Source organism: Moschus berezovskii, chromosome X, assembly GCF_049115385.1.
Source record: "Moschus berezovskii isolate FMDL1 chromosome X, NW_MosBer_1.0, whole genome shotgun sequence".
In the NCBI taxonomy this organism is placed as follows: Eukaryota; Metazoa; Chordata; class Mammalia; order Artiodactyla; family Moschidae; genus Moschus; species Moschus berezovskii.
In genome coordinates, this window is record NC_142488.1 from 3090065 (window position 1) to 3109317 (window position 19253).

The window sequence follows — 19253 nt, forward strand, 5'->3', positions numbered from 1 at the left end:
AAGCAATGGCAATCCTAGACAGTGTAGTAAAAGGCACAGACATCACTTGGCGAACAAAGGTCTGTATTGTCAAGTGGTGATGCTTTTTCCTGTAGTCACGAACAGAAGTGAGCTGCACCATGAAGAAGGCTGAGCGCCAAAGAATTGATGCTTTTGAACTGTGGTGTTGGAGGAAACTCTTGAGAGTCCCTTGGACTTCAAGGAGACCAAAGCAGCCAATCTTAAAGTATATCAATGCTAAATATTCATTGGAAGGACTGAAGCTGAAGCTCCAATACTTTGACCACCTCGTTGGAAGAGCCCATTCAGTGTAAAAGACCCTGATGCTGGGAAAGACTGAAGACAAAAAGAGAAAGGCGGCAACAGAGTATGAGATGGATAGGCAGCATCACCGCATCAAAGGACATGAATTTGACAAACTCTGTGAGACAGTGAAGGACAGAGGCCCCTGGTGTGCTAGTGTCCATAGAGGTGCAAAGATTCGGACATGATTTAGCGACTGAATGACCAGAAGAACGAGCCTAAGCGCAGGTGTAGAATTCATATTCCATAGGGTTCTCACAGAGAATTCACAACAGTCTTTGAAATGGCATCTCAAGGTTCTATATTGAATTTGCACATCAGTGTCATTCACTTTTTAAAAACAATCACAAAAGATCCTAATCCTTACCATGACAATGGAAGAATTCAAATCCAAAAAAACTATCCTGACTTCAATCATAACATCGACTTCTGTTCAAAGCAATCGGAATTCTGGCTAGCATTGACATCCTTAAGTTCTTTATGAGAACTCTAAACATCATTCCTGATTTTAAATGGTCCTTGAGGTACATTAATGGCCTAAGAGGTACGGGCTTCCCAGGTGGAACTAGTGGTAAAGAACCCAGCTGACAATGCAGGAGACAGAAGAGATACGGGTTTGATCCCTGGGAAGATTCTCCCGGAGGAGGGCATGGCAATTCACTCCAGTAAGCTTGCCTGGAGAATCCCTGTAGAGCATGGAGGGCTAGAGCCCCAGGGTCGCAAAGAGCCAGACACGACCGAAGGGATGTCACATGCAAGAGGAACATATTTGATTGACATTTAAATACATCACTATGTGATTGCAAAGTCAGACATGACTGAGCAACTGAACTGAACTGAGGTGATCGCAACCCTGCCTAAACTGACAAGTGGCACCGTGTCTATGAGCACTTAGAAGTAAAATGTATGCCTGAAACATTTCCCAGTGTCTATAAGCACAAATTTCTCCACCCTTTCATTCATAACTTGTAATGTTTGATGATTTTTAAACTATGCTTTCATTTTCTCACTCCTATATTACTTTTTCCTTTGGCTGAACCATGAATGCTTCCACTGTCTTTACCTTTCTCCACTCTTGTCATCCTTTTTAGCCGGATTTTTGCAGAGTGACTAAAGATGGGAGAGAGAATAGCAGGTCTTCTTGTAAGGTCTCTTGCAAGTGCTACTCCCTACCTTTGTTTTAGGTACTGTGAGGTGTACCCACGTCAAGCACAGCACACAGTCAGTGGCCTTGATAGAGACCTGACATCCAGAAGATGAAATTATTCTCACTGTCTTATATTACCTTCACAGAGAATTCAGTGATGCTGCAATGCCCACCTTTGTGAAGTCATGGTTAACCACAGGGTGTAACTGGTAATCTGAGGACCTGCATTTTTGGTTGCTGCTCAGTTGCTTCATTGTGTCCGACTCTCTGCAATGCCATGGTTTGCAGCACTCCAGGCCTCCCTGTCCTTTACTATGTTCTGGAGTTTGCTCAAACTCATGTCCGTTGAATTGGTGATGCCATCCCACTATCTCATCCTCTGTCACCCCTTTATCCTCCTGCCCTCAATCGTTCCAAGCATCACAGTCTTTTCCAATGAGTTGGGTCTTTGCATCAGGTGACCAAAGGATTGGAGCTTTCAGCTTCAGCATCAGTCCTTCCAATGAATATTCAGGGATGCTTTTCTCTAGAATTGACTGGTTTGATCTCCTTGCTCTCCAGGGATGCTCAAGAATCTTCTGTAGCAGCACAGTTTAAAAACATCAATTCTTCGGCACTCAGGCTTCTTTATGGTTCAACTGTAACATCCGTACATAGATAAATTTTCCCAGCGTGACCCATATTTCCTGGACTCAGCGTGGCCTTAGGAAAGTTGAATACACCTCTTGGGACTATGAGATGGGAAGTTGCTTTGGATACTATTTTTTCCAAGCACATAAAGAATTTTCAGTGTTTCAGACAATGAGCAGTAAGTTGTGTGTCCATGTTTCAGGAACACACCTGGGCGGTTTTACATCCCATCTTGCTGAGTGATTCCAATCGGGTGTGATGGATGCCAGGAGAGAGAGAATGGATATAGAGGATTTAGATGTGATGCACAGTGGGTCAGAGTTCCATCTTGTCCAGAAACTAGGGGCAGAGTGGTCAGGCAGGGCAGAGAGGAGGGGCAGCCCTCCAGGTGGTGATGGAGCTTACATTGAGATGGTCATTGCCTGCCTGTCCCAGCAGGTCAGCTGTCTTCACAACAATGTCTATGGCCATGCTGTTTGTCATAACCCAGACTGAGGGACAGTGAAAATGCAATAATTAATATAAAGTGTTCAAACATTGCCTGCCACAAACTAGGCACTCAGGAACGCAAGTTTATGAATGGTAAGTTCATTTTGGTCAAGAGAAATCAATTTCATGGCTGGGTTAACAGAAATACAAAGAAGTTTTGAATTAGGGTTTGAAAAAGAGGCTCCTACTATTGAAAACTCAGTAAGGGACTTCCCTGGTGGCCCAGTGGATAAGAATCCGCCTGCACGTGCAGGAGACATAGGTTCAATCCCTGGTTCCGGAAGAGCCCACATGCTGTAAGCCCATGCATCACAACTACTGAGCCAGCACTCAAGAGCCCACAAGCAGCGACTACTGAGCCCAGGCACCTCAGAGTCTGTGCTCCACGAGAGAGAAGTCACTGCAGTGAACAATCCCTGGACCACAGCTAGAGAGTGGCCCAACGGTCAGCAAAAGTAGAGAAAGACTGCGGACAGTGGCGAAGACTCAGAATAACCAAAATTTAATTAAATAATGAAATAGACTAAAAAGTACATTGCTTGGGTTCATTAGGACACAGGTTCTAGAAAGCATCCAAGTAAGACAGCAAGGAGTGACTGCTTAACTAGAAAAACATGGGAATGAGGGAAAGCCTTGCCTGCTTTCCTTGCTGGCATAACCACGGGAGAATTCAGTGTAGCCCTGGAGTCAGACACCAATCCATACAGCGCATACCTTTCTTAATGCCCTAAGTCTGTCGCACTCCATCTGACTGACAACCAATGAATGTGGGGTTGTATATATGTATCTTTTCTCTCTCACAGATGCGGGTCAAAATGAAGGTCGAGCTCTTTACGTGTCCCATAACTCTGTAATAGGACATGTTATCAACGTGGATGAAGAAGAAAACGAGACAGATTTGGTTGGAATAATTGGTATGAGACGCCCCTGGTGCCTCAGCTGGTAAAGAATCCTCCTGCTATGCAGGAGACCTGGGTTCAATCCCTGGATTGGGAAGATCCCCTGGAGAAGGGAAAGGCTACCCACTCCAGTATTCTGACCTGGAGAATTCCATGGACTGTATAGTACACAGGTTCACAAAGAGTCAGACACGACTGAATGACTTTCATGCTTCTCATGGCATCTTAATATCCCATTGCCATTGTCATGCAACATGCCCACTGTCAGTAGTTTCATTCAGAAAACCAGGAGGTATTGACAATATTCACTATTCATTGTAAAAGATCTGCATATTTATGTTCACTGAGCTAAGGATCCTGGAAGGTAATCCACCAAGAAACAGGGGCTGAATATAATTTTCAAATATTTGAAAATAATCTCCCACCTTTCAAGTTTTTAAAAATTGCTATTACAGTTTTTTTTAAAAATGTATCAACTAAGCTCAAGCCATAATGAGGCTGACCTGAATGACGTCATTTTACAACAGTTTTCCCACGCAGTTTAACCCTTGGAACAAAAACTTGTTAAACTTCATCCTGTTTTGTTATCACAATGCATTGTTCCTATGAACAGTGACATGACCCCCAAATGGCCTCATAGAAGCACTGAGGTGTGTGCCATTGAGACAGCAGATGTCTGTTTCAGAAAAGGAATTGGGTTGAATAATGGGTTAAAGTCTAAATTGTCTCCCACATGGTATGTGATGGGGTAAACGTGTCCTTGTAAGGGGGGAACAGTGTTTCCTAATAATTTGGGTCTAGAACAAGACAGGAGTGTCAGGTAGAGGTAGTGGGAAGTTGATAAAGAAGCAAGTCAGTTGCCTACTCAGATGGTTGAATCCCAAATTCATGGAGCACCTACAAGTTTCTGGGTTCTTTCTGCTGACAGAGGCAGAATTTAATTACAGAATTGGATGGAAATTAATTCTTAAGATGGAAGATACCTGTGTCATGGAACATGGAAACTGTTTGAGGCTCTCTTAAATCATACAAGTGAGGATCTGATTGACATGTTCAATTTCTTGTTGTGTATATTCAGACATTTCTGTGGGTTCTGAGAAACAACACTGTCCTTTCTGTACATTGATTATCAGGCACAGATCATAAGATTTCAGACAGTGACTTTGAGAGGTTCAAAGAGGAGACGAGAGACAAAGGGATTCCAGAAGAAAACATTGTGAATTTCATCGATAATGGTAACGAAATTATATTTTTTCCTGAATATCGTTCACCTGTAAATTGTAAATATGTAAAATATGTAAATATCATTAAAAAATCAACTTATTTAAAATAGCTTCTCCCAGAATTAATCTCTTATAAAATACATTACTTAGAAAGAAAGAAACCTTACAAATACAGTGGAATGGTAATAACTGGTGGCTCTTTTATTTCTCCCATTTTGTTTTTCCACAGATGACTGTCCAGAGGCGTGAACAAAAATGACTTGGACACAGACACTTTTGTAAGTAGACCTGGTCTGTTATTAATGCTGCCCCACCAAATAAATAAAAAAGGGCATACCGTTATTTACTTCGGTCCTGTCTGACTCTTACCAACTCCATGCATTTTGGCCTGCCAGGCGCCTCTGGCCATGGGATTCTCCAGGCAGGAATACTAAAATGGGTTGCCATTTCCTTCTCCAAGAGATCTTCCAAACCCAGGGATCAAACTAACATCTCTTATATCTCCTGCATGGGCAGGTTGGTTCTTTACCACCTCTGCCAATTTCATACATGCCAAATTTTACAGGTAATTTTTTTTTTTTTTTTTGCCCCAGAAACTTACATTATGTCACTAGAGAACTTTGTTACATTAGGTAATCTCTCTTCTCTGGAGCCATATTAAATTGCAAACTGATTGGTTGACTAATGCTGAGCATCTTTAATGAGAACGTGTCAATCTGCAGGAATCTTGCAGACCAGACTCATCAAAGAGAAGCAGGAATCACCAAAAATTGGTGGAAACTTAGTGTTCCTGTCAGTCCTGACCTCATGGTTGTCCATACACGTCCCTTCTCCAGGAGACCCAGGATTAAATACAGTTCACCTTTCCTGCAAGATTAGTTTTTAATCTCACACGATGCTGACAGAACCAGTAAAGCCATTCCAACTGCACTGTCTGAAATAAGCATTTGAATTATAGTCCCCTCCACAAGGGGAATTCTTTTAGTGGAATCTTTAAGCTTTCTAAAGTAAGACAGCCTCAGAAAATGACACTGATCTAGGCTAAATGTGGCTCTAATTTTCTGTTTAGAAAAAAAATGAAAGAAAAGAGGCAAGGAAAACACCAGCTGGCAGGTAAATATGGTAAAAAAAAAAAAAAAAAAAGACATGCTGAAAACATTCAAAGGATTATTACTCAGCTATAAAAATGAATGAGATCATGGCATTTGCAGCAACATGCATGGACCTACAGAATGCCGTACTAAATGACATAAATCACAAAGAGAAAGACAAAAACAATATATATCGCTTATACGTAGAATCTAAAATAAGACTTGCAGGAGGTTATTTTCAAAACAGAAACACACTCGCAGACATAGAGAACAAACTTATGATTGCAGAGAGGGAGGAAGTTGGCTAAGGGTTAGGAGTTTGAGATTAACACATGCAAAGTATTATACACAGGGAAGATAGACAAAAAGATATTTCTGTACAAAGCAGGGAGCTATATGCAACACTCTGTAAAAACCTAAATGGGAAAAGACACTAAAAACAAAACCCCAGATATTCATAGCTTCATGTATAAATCAATCACTTTGCTATACACTTGAAACCAATACACCATTGTTAATCAACTCTACTTCAAAACAAAATTAAAATTAAACAATTAACTCTTGAAGACCCGAAAGACAAATGTTTTGGAATTAGGAGAAGAGACTAATTCAGAAAATGCAAACTTAAAACAGATTTTAAACCATCTTTAGATGAACCATTCGAATGAATATGCATTCCGAAACTATTACTCCTAGAATAACTCCCCAGTGGGAAAGTTTTCCCCGCATGTACATCCTGGGGAAAATTCCACAGGGACCCCCACCTACATCACTGAGATGTGGAGTGTTGAGGTCCACCAGGATTCTAACACTGGATCACCTACCAGCTCCTGTACCGTGGACAGCCTACTGCCTGAGGCTCACCCCTGTCAGCTGTCACACAGTCAACTCGACTAAACCTTTGGTCCTATTTCATTCACCTACAGGAATAGTCCCTGAGAGGAGACACATCCTCATCTCCATGGAATCAATGTCAACAACACGAAGACGACCTTCTTGGTTCCTGATTAACACAGTCCTTCCCTCTTCACACTCCCTGTCCAATCTCATCTCTCCTGGTCACTAAATCATGTCCTGTCTGGTGGTGTTTGATTTCTGAGGGTTTAAATACACTGATTTAATTTCTGCCCTGCACATGCGTGTCTGTGTAAAAATCATCTAATTTATTCATTTTTTAAAAGTTGACTGATTTATTAAGAACTTGTCATAGACCAAACACCGCGCTAAGAACCTCACTTACATTATCTAATTTTATCACCAGTTAGCTTTGGGGGCAAGTATTATTGTTGTTCTTATTGATGGAGCAGAAAAGCACAGCTCAGAGATATTAGCTTGCTGAAGTCCCTTGGCTTGTGAGTAACAAAGCTGAGATTCTGACACTGAACCCCGAGGCCAGCATCCACCTCTAATTTAAAACACACAAATGTCCATGTTGATTATGCAGGAAACTGTGTCTTTTTTAGGACAGGTGTCCATCACAGACAACTCCGATGAGGATTTGATAGCGATGCACTCACGTGTCCACGTGAGATGAAGAGAAAGGATTCAACTATCATGGGACTCAGGACAGGATCCTCTTACTGTACTGGGAGTGGGGCTTCTGATCAAGAAAAAGTCCTCAGAAAGCAACTAATTCATTACAGGGCATTACAGGGAAAAGAGCTTGAGTTGGCCCCACAGAGCTCCATAGAGAGAAAGTGTCAGATGCCACGGGCTGCAATTGAGGGTCAATGTCTATTCCGACAGCACCAACACTTCTCATTGAGCTGAAGGACTGATATTTCTTAACCATTGCTGTTGATCCGTTGTTTGCTTGAGCTGTGTGCACCTCAGAGCATTTCCCTGACATTGAGTGGAAAAATGATCACTCTTTCCTGACTCATGCTAATGGGTCACCCTTGGAAGGTATGCTGAAATGAACAACCTGGATAACTATTTCAGAGGAATCCCTACGCTGGGTCACCTGCTTCCAGGTGGAGACTCCAGAGAGAACAGTGTACATGTCTTCCTCACATCTTTGTACATTCCTGTTTGTCCAACTGAACCTTGATGGCTGTGTTTCCCTGGCGGTCACAGTTCTCAGGACAAACAGTCACAGAGCCCAGGTGCTGTGTGGCTCCTAGACACACCCAGGCCGGTATCCCCCAGCCCTGAATGTCTAGAGTCTTCTACCTTGTCCACAAAACAATGCTGTCCTGGGTCCCTTCTCCTGAAGTTATACAGCCGTGCATGTGACTAAGGACCCATGGACATGGTTTTGGATTCTAGACTTTAACAGGTGCTCTGGTCTTTCTTTTCACCAAGAAATGCCCCTGTAGTACACACAGGTGCCCACATTTGCCATGCAAGAAAGAAACTCCGCATGAAACAGCCTTATTACTCACTCACCAGCTCTAGCACTGGAGACTCAGTAACACCAATATTCAGGACCATGACAATGTGGCAGCTACTCACTAGTGCATGCAGACTGCTTATATAAAGAAGAAGAGCTGATGAAGTGGTAAGGACGGTGAGTTAGGGAACGCGGGGCTGTGACACCAGAAGGAGGACCTTGTCCGTTAGAGGCTTGCAGGTTCTTACAAAGACTGAGGCTTCATTCTCTGTCCGAGCAGCAGGTTAACTCAGGTCATCCAGGATTTCTCCCCCTCCCCGTGATGGACATGACTGCCTAATTCTCTGAGAGGTGTTTTCCTGTGTGTTGTGGTCTGTTAGACAGCCTGATTCACCACCAATGACCATAAGAAGGTATCACCTAACAATTGTTGCAAAGAAGAACCCGTTACCAGTTTTTTTTACTAATATCCTGTCTCATTTATAGGATTGTTGTTTCTTGAAGTTACTAATGTGTAATCAGGCCTCCAGCAAAACTTTTATGGCTAAACATTTAGAGAAAATCACATTTATAACGTGAAAAAATTGTTACAGAGTGAATTTATGTATGGGAAGAAGAAAAAGGGATAGTCTCTCTTCGATTAGTTTTACAAAATCCAGAGAAGTTTTAATTATTGATGGGGCCTCGTCCAAAACTTAACACCTGGAGTGACATATGAAGAATTTTCATATGCCTGGACTAGGATGAGCCTCCCAGTGCCATGGGATAAAAGTTAATCACGAAACGTCTCCCAAAATATTGGTCAAATTCTTGACAAAGAGGGGAAGACCTGAGAAATGGAATCAGCAACTGCGGACCTCCAGCATGGGCTGGTGAGTCCTGAGGAAGGAGAATACTTGCCATCTGCTGCTGCTGCTGCTGCTAAGTCACTTCAGTCGTGTCCGACTCTGTGTGACCCCATAGACGGAAGCGCACCAGGCTCCCCCTTCCCTGGGATTCTCCAGGGAAGAACACTGGAGTGGGTTGCCATTTCCTTCTCCAATCTAGCAGCCATCAAATTGCAGCGACTCCCTATGGTGAACCCAGAGGAAATGCTGGGCACATAGGATTACAGGCCCTCAGATAGTAAGGCACATACCAAGAAAGTATTTGTAATGAGCCCTGACTCTTGCACATTTCCATACATGGAAAAGTGCTAAAGTCCTTAACTTGAAATTCTGCCTCCTATATTTCAAGTTCAATATTTCTAAGGTGACAGCTGTAAAGCAGAGACTTTACAGAAATGAACAAAAAGAAGAGAAATCCAACATATGAAACACTGGCACCAATGGGGGACACTCGCAGAAAGATCCATCTGACAGGGCAGAAAGGTCGTTGCCCTCTTTTTCCACAAGGTTGTGGAATGGGTTTTGACAGTAGTGAATTCTTCTTGTTTTTTTAAAAATTAATCTATTTAAGTGCAGGCTAATGACTTTACAATATTGTAGTGGTTTTGCCTTACATGGGTATGAATCAGCCATGGGTGTACATGTGTCCCCCATCCTGCACCCCCTCCCACCTCCCTCCCCATCCCATCCCATCCCTCAGGGTCGTCCCAGTGCACCAGCCCTGAGCGCCCTGTCTCACGCATCAAACCTGGTCTGGCAATCTATTCCATATGTGGTAATATACATGTTTCTATGCTCTTCTCCCAAATCATCCCACCCTCGCCCTCTCCCACAGAGTCCAAAAGACTGTTCTTTACATCTGTGTCTCTTTTGTTGTCTCACATACAGGGTCATCGTTACCATCTTTCTAAATTCCATATATATGCGTTAATGGACTGTATTGGTGTTTTTCTTTCTGACTTACTTCGCTCTGGTTAATAGGCTCCGGTTACATCCACCTCACTAGAACTGATTCAAATGCATTCTTTTTGATAGCTGAGTAATACTCCGTTGTTTATATGTTACCACAGCTTTCTTATCCATTTGTCTGCTGATGGACATCTAGATTGCTTTAATGTCCTGGCTGTTATAAACAGTGCTGTGATGAATATTGGGATACACGTGTCTCTTTCAATTCTGGTTTCCTTTTTGTGTATGCCCAGCAGTGGGATTGCTAGGTCGTATGGCAGTTCTATTTCCAGTTTTTTAAGGAATCCCCACACTGTTCTCCATAGTGGCTGTACTAGTTTGCATTCCCACCAACAGTGTAAGAGGGTTCCCTTTTCTCCACACTCTCTCCAGCATTTATTGTTTGTAGACTTTTGGATAGCAGCCATTCTGACTGGCATGAAATGGTACCTCGTTGTGGCTTTGATTTGCATTTCTCTGATAATAAGTGAAGTTGAACATCTTTTCATGTGTTTGTTAGCCATCTGTACGTCTTCTTTGGAGAAATGTCTCTATTTCCTTCCCCATTTTAGAGAAGTTTTCAACTATTATCTCCTCAAGTATTTTCTCATGGTCTTTCTTTTTGTCCTCTTCTGGGACTCCTATGATTCGAATGTTGGGGTGTTTAACACTGTCCCAGATACCTCTGAGGTTATCCTCATTTCTTTTAATTCTTTTCCTTTTTTCCTCTCTGATTCATTAATTTCCACCATTCTATCTTCCACCTCATTTATCCTATCTTCTGCCTCAGTTATTCTACTGTTGGTTCCCACCAGAGTGCTTTTTATCTCAATTATTGCATGATTCATTATTGATTGACACTCTATTTCCTCTAGTTCCTTCAGTTCAGTTCAGTTCAGTTCAGTCGCTCAGTCGTGTCCGACTCTGCGACCCCATGAATCGCAGCATGCCAGGCCTCCCTGTTCATCACCAACTCCGGGAGTTCAACCAACCTCATGTCGATCTAGGTCCTTGTTAAACATTTTTTGCATCTTCTCAATCCTTGTCTCTAGTCTGTTTATCTGTAACTCCATTTTGCTTTTGAGACTTTGGATATTCTTTACTATCATTCTGAATTCTTTTTCAGATAGACTCCCTATCTCCTTCTCTTTTGTTTGGTTTGGTGGGCATTTATTATGTTCCTTTACCTGCTGAATATTTATCTGCCTTTTCATTTTGTTTAGATTGCTGTGTTTGGCTGGCCTTTCTGTATGCTGGAAGTTTGTGGTTCCTCTTTATTGTGGAGTTTCCTCCCTGTGGGTGGGTTTGGATGGGTGGCTTGTCAAGGTTTCCTGGTTAGGGAAGCTTCTTTCAGAGTTCTTGTGGGTGGAGCTGGATCTCTTGTCTCTGGACTGCAATGAAGTGTCCAGCAGTGAGTCCTGGGGCGTTTATGGATATGGCATGAATTTGGACAGCCTGTACTTTAATGTTCAGGTCTAGGTCCTGCCTTGCTGGAGAATTAACGTGGTATGTCTTTCCCTAGAACGTGTTGGCTCTTGGATGGAGCTTGGTTTCAGTGTAGGTATGGAGGCTTTTGGATGAGCTCTTGACGATTAATGTTCCCTGGAGTCAGTAGTTTTCTGGTGTTCTCAAATTTTGGATTTAAGCCTCCTGCCTCTGACTTTCAGTCTTATTCTTACAGTAGCCTCAGACTTCTCCACCCATATAGCACTGATGATAAAGCATCCAGGTTAATGGTGAAAAGATTCTTCACAATGAGGGCCACCCAGAGAGATTCACAGGGTGAAGTAGAGAAAAGAAGCAGGAGGGAGGAGATAGAGGTGACCTGGGGAAGAAAAGGGACAGTGAAAAGCGGAGAGAGAAACCAAGCCAGTAATCATGCCCCTAAGTAAAAATGGGTACTGAAGATTAGATTCCTAAAGGTACAAAATTGATAGCAAATGCCAGAAAGCAAAGATCAATAATCTAGAGTAGAGGAAAATACAAAAAAGAAACGAAAAAATACAATATTAAAAATACAAAACAAAGTGAATCTCAAAAATTGTTAAAACGATATTTGCTTTAAAAATAGGGTCTTTGTTGGCAGGGTAATTGTAGGTTATAAAAATGAAAATTAAGGTGTAACAAAGAACTTAAAAGTAAAAATTTTTTTTTAATTAAAAATGATGATAGAGAGAGGAGGGAGAAAGATGGCCGAGGAATAGGACGGGAGACCACTTTCTCCCCCACAAATTCATCAAAAGAACATTTGAACGCTGAGTAAATTCCACAAAACAACTTCTGAATGCCAGCAGAGGACATCAGGAACCCAGAAAAACAGCCCATTGTCTTCGAAAGGAGGTAGGAAAAAACATAAAAGATAAAAAGAGAGACAAAAGAGGTAGGGATACAGCTCCGTCCCAGGAAGGGAGGCTTTAAAAAGAGAGAAGTTTCCAAACACCAGGAAACACTCTCACTGGCGAGTCTGTGGCGAACCTTGGAACCTCAGACGGCCACATAACCATAAGGAAAAAGAAAAAAATAATCAAAACACACAGATTATGCACCCAACGGAAACTCCCAGTGGGGAAGTAGCGCGGATGCCCTCATCCGCCAGTAGCAAGTAGGGGCTGGGCTGGGAGGAGGTGGCTGCATTGCTTGGAGTGAGGACCGGGCTTGAATGCCACGAGGGCAGTCTGAGGGAGCTGACTGGAGATAGGAAAGCAGACTATGGGATAGCTACCCCGTGAAAAGGCGAAAAGCCCTAACCTAAGACTCTGCCAGACCCACTCACCGAACAAAGAACTGAGCAGAGCTAGCCGGCTGCAGACGGAGGGCAGCCAGAGCTGGAAGGGGGCAATCACTGCCCCAGAGCAGCATCAGATACCAAACTTCAGGCAGGCTTTGCTGCTAACCAGAATTTCATGGGTTTCTGGCCAGTCGACATCCGCCTGAGAAGGTGCGCTGGTTGTACAACCAGAAAACTGAGCAGCAGGGACCAGTGAGGCCATAAGTCGCAGCTACAGTGGGCGCCAAACACCTGGCCACCTGAGCTGCTCGGACCAGGGAAGGCAGAAAACGCAGGCCCAACCAAATCTGCACTTTTGTGGAGTACCTGAGTACCTGAACCTGAGCGACCCAGACCTGGGATGTACATGCAACCCAGAGCCAGCCTCAGACAGTTCCCAGCAGAGCAACCTAGAGCCTGTGCAGTGTAGACTGGGACAGCACACACGCCATGATCGGGGGTAAACCCAGTGTGGCCAAGACACTGTGTGCACTCCCCACAGACGCCAGAAGTATTTGTCTGCAGCATTGCTCCCTTCCCAGAACAGGACTGAACAAGTGAGCCTTAAAAAGGGTCCACTACCGCCTACTAGTGTCAGGGCATAAATTAGACACTGAAGAGACCACCAAATAGAAGAAGCTAAAACAGAGGGAACCGCCTTGGAAGTGACAGATGGATAAGTCTTGAGGCTACTTCAAGAATAAGACTGAAAACCAGAGGTAGGAGGCTTAAGTCCAAATCCTGAGAACACCAGAGAACTCCTAACTCCAGGGAACATTAATCGAGAGGAGCTCATCAAATGCCTCCATACCTACACTGAAACCAAGTACCACCCAAGGGTCAACAAGCTCCAGAGCAAGATATACCATGCAAATTCTCCAGCAACACCAGAACATAGCCCTGAGCTTCAATATACAGGCTGCCCAATGTCACTCCAAACCCACTGACATCTCATAACTCATTAGTGGACACTTCATTGCACTCCAGAGAGAAGAAATCTAGCTCCACCCAACAGAACACCGACACAAGCTTCCCTAACCAGGGAACCTTGACAATCACCCATCCAACCCCACACACAGCGAGGAAACTACATAATAAAGAGAACTCCACAAACTGCCAGAAGACGGAAAGGCCACCCCAAACACAGCAATATAAGCAAGCTGAAGAGGCAGAGAAATACCCAGCAAGTAAACGAACAGGATAAATGCCCACCAACACAAACAAAAGAGGAAGAGATAGATAACCTACATGATAAAAATATTCCAAATAATGATAGGGAAAATGATCCAAAATCTTGAAAACCAATTGGAGTTACAGATAAATAAACTGGCGGAAAGGATTGAGAAGATGCAAGAAAGGTTTAATAAGGATCTATCAGAAATAAAAAAGTGTCAATTTACAATGAATAATGCAATAGATGAGATCAAAAACACTCTGGAGGGAACCAACAGTAGAATAACGGAGGCAGAAGATGGAGTAAGTGAGTTAGAAGATAGAATGGTAGAAATAAATGAAACAGAGGAAAAAAAGAAAAATTAATTAAAAGAAATGAGGACAATCTCAATCCTCTGGAACAATGTTAAACGCCCCCACATTCGAATCAAAGGAGTCCCAGAAGAAGAAGACAAAAAGAAAGACCATGAGAAAATACTTGAGGAGATAATAGTTGAAAATTTTCCTAAAATGGGGAAGGAAATAATCACCCAAGTCCAAGAAACCCAGAGAGACCCAAACAGGATAAACACAAGATGAAATACCCCAAGACTGCTCGCTCAGTCATGTCTGATTCTTTGCGACCTCGTGGACTGTAGCTCACCAGGCTCCTCCATCCATGGGATTCTCCAGGCAGGAATATTGGATTGGGTTGCCATTTCCTTCTCCAATTAATCAAATTAACAAAGATTAAACACAAAGAACAAATAATAAAAGCAGCAAGGGAAAAAAACAAATAACACACAAGGGGATCCCATAAGGATTACAGCCGATCTGTCAATAGAAAATCTTCAGGCCAGGAGGGAATGGAAGGGCATACTTAAAGTGTTAAAAGAAAATAACCTGCAGCCCAGATTAGTGTACCCAGCAATGATCTCATTCAAATATGAGGGAGAAATCAAAAGCTTTACAGACAAGCAAAAGCTGAGAGAATTCAGCATCACCAAACAAGCTCTCCAACAAATGCTAAAGGAACTTCTCTAGATAGGAAAAACAGAAACAGTGTATAAACTCCAACCCAAAACAATAAAGTAAATGGCAACGGGATAATCAGTTCAGTTCAGTCGCTCAGTCGTGTTTGACTCTTTGCGACCCCATGAATCACAGCGGGCCAGGCCTCCCTGTCCATCACCAACTCCCGGAGTTCATTCAAACTCATGTCCATCGAGTCGGTGATACCATCCAGTCATCTCATTCTCTGTTGTCCCCGTCTCCTCCCGCCCCAAATCCCTCCCAGCATCAGAGTCTTTTCCAGTGAGTCAACTCGTCGCATGAGGTGGCCAAAGTATTGGAGCTTCAGCTTTAGCATAAGTTCTTCCAATAAACACCCAGGACTGATCTCCTTTAGAATGGACTGGTTGGATCTCCTTGCAGTCCAAGGGACTCTAAAGAGTCTTCTCCAGCACCAAGGTTCAAAAGCATCAATTCTTTGGCGCTCAGCTTTCTTCACAGTCCAACTCTCACATCCATACATGACCACGGGAAAAACGATAGCCTTGACTACACGGACCTTGGTTGGCATAGTAATGTCTCTGCTTTTTAATATACTATCTAGGTTGGTCATAACTTTCCTTCCAAGGAGTAAACGTCTCTTAATTTCAGGGCTGCAATCAGCATCCGCAGTGATTTTGGAGCCCCCCAAAATAAAGTCTGACACTGATTCCACTGTTTTTCCATCTATTTCCCATGAAGTGATGGGACCAGATGTCATGATCTTTGTTTACTGAATGTTGAGCTTCAAGACAACCTTTTCACTCTCCTCTTTCACTTTCATCGAGAGGCTTTTGAGTTCCTCTTCACTTTCTGCCATAAGGGTGGTGTCATCTGCATATCTAAAGTTATTGATATTTCTCCCGGCAATCTTGATTCCAACTTGTGCTTCTTCCAGCACAGCGTTCCTCATGATGTACTCTGCATATAAGTTAAATAAGCAGGGTGACAATTTTCAATCTTGACGTACTCCTTTTCCTATTTGGACCCATTCTGTTGTTTCATGTCCAGTTCTAACTGTTGCTTCCTGACCTGCATACAGGTTTCTCAAGAGACAGGTCAAGGGGTCTGGGATTCCCATCTCTTTCAGAATGTTCCACAGTTTATTGTGATCCACACAGTCAAAGGCTTTGGCATAGTCAGTGAAATAGATGTTTTTCTGGAACTCTTTTGCTTTCTCCATGATCCAGCGGATGTTGGCAATTTGATCTCTTGTTCCTCTGCCTTTTCTAAAACCAGCCTGAACATCTGGAAGTTCATGGTTCACATATTGCTGAAGCCTGCCTTGGAGAATTTTCAGCATGATTTTACTAGCGTGTGAGATGAGTGCAATTGTGCGGTAGTCTGAGCATTCTTTGGCATTGCTTTTCTTTGGGATTGAGATGAAGATTGACCTTTTCCAGTCCTGTGGCCACTGCTGAGTTTTCCAAATTTGCTGGCATATTGAGTGCATACTTTCACAGCATCATCTTTCAGGATTTGAAATAGCTCAACTGGAATTCCTCACCTCCACTAGCTTTGTTCATAGTGATGCTCTCTGAGGCCCACTTGACTTCACGTTCCAAGATGTCTGGCTTTAGGTGAGTGATCACGCCATCATGATTATCTTTGTCGAGAAGATCTTTTTTGTACAGTTCTTCTGTGTATTCTTGCCACCTCTTCTTAATATCTTCTGCTTCTGTTAATGCCATACCATTTCTGTTCTTCATTGAGCCCATCTTTGCCTGAAATGGTCCCTTGGTATCTCTAATTTTCTTGAAGAGATCGCTTGTCTTTCCTATTCTGTTGTTTTCCTCTATTTCTCTGCATACCCCAAGTGCAAATTGCGGTGGCTGCACGGGGGCAGGAGGGCCGAGAGGAGCTACTCCACGTTCAAGGTCAGGAGGGGCGGCTGTGAGGAGATACCACTCGTCCAAGGTAAGGTGCACCGGCTGTGCTTTGCTGGAGCAGTCATGAAGAGATAACCCACGACCAAGGTAAAAGAAACCCAAGTAAGACGGTAGGTATTGCGAGAGGGTATCAGAGGGCACACACACTGAAATCATAATCACAGAAAACTAGTTGATATGATCACACGGACCACAGCCCTGACTAACTCAATGAAACTAAGCCATGCTGTGTTGGGCCACCCAAGATGGGCATGTCATGGTGGAAAGGACTGACAGAATGTGGTCCCCTGGAGAAGAGAATTTCAAACCACTTCAGTATACTTTCCCTGAGAACCCCATGAACAGTATGAAAAGGCAAAATGATAGGATACTGAATGAGGAATTCCCCAGGTCTGTAGTTGCCCAGTATGTTACTGGAGATCAGTGGAGAAATAACTCCAGAAAGAATGAAGGGATGGAGCCAAAGTAAAAACAATCCCCAGTTGTGGGTGTGCAAGGTCTGCTGCTGTAAAGAGCAATATTGCATACGAACCTGGAATGTTAGGCCCATGAATCAAGGCAAATTGGAAGTGGTCAAACAGGAGAGGGCAAGACTGAACATAGACATCCTAGGAATCAGTGAACTAAAATTGACTGGAATGAGTGAATTTAACTCAGATGACCATTATATCTACTACTGTGGGAAGGAATCCCTTAGAAGAAATGGAGTAGCCATCATGGTCAACAAAAGAGTCCGAAATGCAGTACTTGGACTCAATCTTTAAAACAACAGAATGATCTCTGTTCATTTCCAGGCAAACCATTCAATATTACAGTAATCCAAGCCTATGCCCCAGCCAGTAAAGCTGAAGAAGCCGAAGTTGAACGGTTCTATGAAGACCTACAAGACATTTTAGAACTAACACCCAAAAAAGATGTCCTTTTCTTTATAGGAGACTGGAATGGAAAAGTAGGAAGTCAAGAAACACCTGGAGTAACAGGCAAATTTGGTCTTGGAGCACGGAATGAAGCAGGGCAAAGGCTAACAGAGTTTTGTCAAGAGAACGCACTGGTCATAGCAAACACCCTCTTTCAACAACACAAGAGAAGACTCTACACATGGACATCACCAGATGGTCAACACTGAAATCAGATTGATTATATTCTTTGCAGCCAAAGATGGAGAAGCTCTATACAGTTAGCTAAAACAAGACCGGGAGCTGACTGTGGCTCAGATCATGAACTCCTTATTGCCAAATTCAGACTTAAATTGAAGAAAGTAGGGAAAACCACTAGACCATTCATATATGACCTCAATCAAATCCCTTATGATTGTACAGTGGAAGTGAGAAATAGGTTTAAGTGACTAGATCTGATAGATAGAGTGCCTGATGACCTCTAGAGGGAGATTCGTGACATTCTACAGGAGACAGGGACCAAGACCATCCCCATGGAAAAGAAAGGCAAAAAAGCAAAATGGCTGTCTGAAGAGGCTTTACAAATAGCTGTGAAAGGAAGAGAAGTGAAAAGCAAAGGAGAAAAGGAAAGATATAAGCATCTGAATGCAGAGTTCCAAAGAATAGCAAGGAGAGATAGGAAAGCCTTCCTCAGCCATCAACAGGAACATCCTTATCAATAATTACCTTAAATGTTAATGGGTTGAATGCCCCAACCATAAGACAAAGACTGACTGAATGGATTTAAACACAAGACCCCTATATATGTTGTCTACAAGAGACCCACCTCGAAATGAGGGAAATAACAGACTGAAAGTGAAGGACTGGAAAATGCTATTCCACACAAATAGAGACCAAAAGAAAGCAGGAGTAGCAATACTCATATCAGATAAAATAGACTTTAAGACAAAGGTTGTGAAAAGAGACAAAGAAGGACACTGTATAATGATCAAAGGATCAATCCAAGAAGAAGATATAACAATTATAAATATGTATGCACCCAACATAGTAGCAACGCCATATGTAAGACAAATGCTAACAAGTATGACAGGGGAAATTAGCAATAATACAATAATAGTGGGAGACTTTATTACCCACTCACACCTATAGATAGATCAACTAAACAGAAAATTAACAAACAAACACAAACGTTAAATGATACAATAGACCAGTTCAGTTCAGTTCAGTTTAGTCGACAGTCGTGTCTGACTCTCCGCGACCCCATGAATCACAGCACGCCAGGCCTCCCTATCCATCACCAACTCCCGGAGTTCACTCAAACTCATGTCCACAGAGTCGGTGATGCCATCCAGCCATCTCATTCTCCGTCGTCCCCTTCTCCTCCCGCCCCCAACCTTTCCAGCATCAGAGTCTTTTCCAGTGAGTCAACTCGTCTCATGAGGTGGCCAAAATATTGCAGTTTCAGGTTTAGCATCAGTCCCTCCAATGAACATCCAGGATTGATCTCCTTTAGAATGGACTGGTTGGATCTCCTTGCAGTATAAGGGACT

The 19253-nt window shown here is 42.9% G+C and overlaps 1 long non-coding RNA gene across 1 annotated transcript; it reads left to right on the top strand.

Moving 5' to 3' along the window:
• Window positions 1–4600: 4600 nt before the first annotated feature.
• Window positions 4601–6838, top strand: LOC129564154 (uncharacterized). The gene is made up of 3 exons (XR_008687438.2): window positions 4601–4703; window positions 4921–4969; window positions 6709–6838. It is a non-coding gene; the product is annotated as an uncharacterized LOC129564154 (long non-coding RNA).
• Window positions 6839–19253: the final 12415 nt, after the last annotated feature.